Source organism: Hemicordylus capensis, chromosome 4 (genome assembly GCF_027244095.1).
Source record: "Hemicordylus capensis ecotype Gifberg chromosome 4, rHemCap1.1.pri, whole genome shotgun sequence".
In the NCBI taxonomy this organism is placed as follows: Eukaryota; Metazoa; Chordata; class Lepidosauria; order Squamata; family Cordylidae; genus Hemicordylus; species Hemicordylus capensis.
In genome coordinates, this window is record NC_069660.1 from 48,793,869 (window position 1) to 48,796,815 (window position 2,947).

Consider the following 2,947-nt stretch of genomic DNA (forward strand, 5'->3'; position numbering starts at 1 on the left):
CACTGGTTTGAGCTTATTGCCTCCGAATCCCAAAAACCTGTTGGACACCGGCTGGCCACTGGTGCCAGTACAATACTGCAGAAGGGAAAGTGTATGTGTCACAAAAAGGAGTCTTAAGTATTGGGCTGGAAACATCAGAAAGATCTACAGATACTATTAGACCCAAATAGCATGGAACTCGTATTACAGCTGATGGAGCATTCATATGCTGATACAATTACTGATTTATCAGATGTTTTGGCCAATATTCCTGGCACTGCCATGCACTTCAGACATAACATTCAGATGAAGGCAAATGCAATACCTGTACAACACAGAGTGAGGAATGCACCAATCAGAGGGGAACTCGTAAGACTACAGCATGCTGACATCATAAAGCCTGTTGAATAATCAGAATGGGTCTCTCCCATTGTTCTTGTATAGAAACCAAACTGTATACTTTGAATGTGTGTAGATTTAAGAGATGTGAACTCCAACATGGTAGTGAATTGTCATCCATTACCCAATATCAATAAAATGCTGCTTACTCTGAAAGAGACATCAGTGTTCATAACTTTGGACTTGCCTTCAGCATATAATCAAATTCCCCTGCTCAAAAGGTCTTGTAAATACAAAAACATCATTACCCAGAGGATATTTTTCAATTCAAAATTCAAAGAATGATGCATGCAATTTTTGGGACTACGGATGGCACCACTTACATTCAGGATGACATTTTAGTGTATGGCAATGCCATTGAGAGAGGATGCTAAACTGACAGAAGTCTTAAGAAAACTCCAACATAGACTTACTATCTCTGCAGAGAAATGTCAGTTTTGCACACACTCAGTGATGTACTTGGGACACACAATAATATCTCAGAGTGCTGTACATCCCAAAACAGACTAAGTGAAAGCTATTTGGAAAATACCAGAGCCACACAACAGGATGTACTTCACTCATTTTTAGGACTCTGAGTATTACTCTAAATTTGTTAGATAATGCCTCCAAGGTTGCTCTATTGCAGGCCTGCTCAACTTAGGCCCCCCCAGCTGTTTTTGAACTACAGCTCCCATAATTCTCAGCCACAGCAGCCAATAGCCAGGAATTATGGGAATTGTAGGCCAACATCTGCAGGAGGGCCGAAGTTGAGCAGGCCTGCTCTATTGTATCCTCTTTTTAAGAAGAATGTAGCATCTAACTGGGATGTATCCTGCAAGGCTAGTTTTCAGACGATCAAATCAACCATTGCTGAAAGCCTTGCTTTCACTTCTTTTGACACCAACAGTAACCACGGATGTTTCTGAATATGTTTCGAGTGCTGTCTTGACCCAGCAAAAAGGGGGCAGTTGCTTTGCTTCCAGCGTGCTTACTGCTTCAGAGATTGAAAAAGAAGCTCTAGGATGTTTCTGGATGGTGAGGCACTTCAGGACTTACATGCGGGGCAGAAAATTCACTTTATCGTCAGTCCATACACCCCTATTTATTTACTACTTGGGTATCAAGCCGAGCAACCGCAAGGGTAGCCAAATGGATCACCTGACTTATGCACTTTGATTTCCTGCTGGAATATCTTTCAAGCCTTCAGAATACAACTGCAGATTGTTTATCTTGATTTTCACTTGCCGGCCAAGAGGAGATCCCAGAAGATGAGGATGGAGTAGTAATCACACAAATAGCTTCATCCACTCATGGAACGATCATGTCTTTTGAATGGAAAATGGCCCTCAGTGCTGATCAAGTGCTTACTGAACTTACATAACTAATGGATGGCAATGCAAAACAAGGTACCTGAACATCTCCAACCATATATGCATATAGCAAGTGAGCAATCTCTGCTCAATGAGCTGGTACTGCAGACTAATTGTTAGGTGGTGCCAACCTCCTTACAATTAAAAGTTATCAAAAATGCCCATGAAGGTCAACTGGGCATGAGCTTGACTAAATGGCAAATCATATAAAGTTTCTGCTGTCCAGGTATGGATAAACACATTGAAAATGTAATCAGGTACTGTATGTCTTGTGCTGGATCTGACAAATCATAGAAGACCTTTAACACTCCCTTGAGTAGAATATCCCAATGATCTCTTGAAAAATTTGCTCTGGAGATAATGGGGTCGTTTGATAACCAATCCGCAAAACAAAGACTTGTTATTGTGATAGTGGATTACTATTCCAGGTGGCTAGAGGTTTCATTAGCTGACATTACTACCAACAAGGCAATCCAGTTCATGGCTACAGTTTTTGCGAGGGAAGATCTTCCTAAAGAATTAGTGACCACCAATGAGACACAGCTTACCTCATTTGAAATGGAACAATACTTGCATAACCATGGAATAAGACAAGACTCTTTCCTTGTACAATTCTCAAGGGAATGACTTAGTTGAAAGAATGAACAGATTAGCAAAAGAAAGTTTACAACTGGCTACTACACAACCACCACCCTGGAAAAAAAGCAATCCATAAATCTCGAACTACTCCTCATTCTGCTACAGGAAAAATCACCTCTTGAACTGCTGACAGGAAGCAAAGCTACCACCAAAATTACCTAATGACAACAACCAATAGGGCTTTCTATGCCATCTCACTTTGAGGATGCAGAGATTCGGGTAAGGGAGGAAAAAAAATACAAATTGTATGTGTATCAGAAACAGGGTGTGAAACAGCAAACATTTCAGTGGGGAACTTTGTTCAAGTATGGATGCCTTATGAAGTGGGAAAGGTATGTTCCCAACACAAATAATTGAAATCCGAAGAGATCCGTCATATTGGATGATAGAAAGAAATGGATCAGTTCAAAGCTTTCCAGCATGCATACTATGAGACAAGAGGAAAGGGAGTCTGCTCTCAAGAGAGGCACTGGAGAGGAATTTAATCTTGCCTCCAGCTTTGACCTCACAAGAGACGGCTGCTGAAAGTGATGGACAAACTTCTTTACCAGAAAAATCATCACTAACAGCTCTTATGC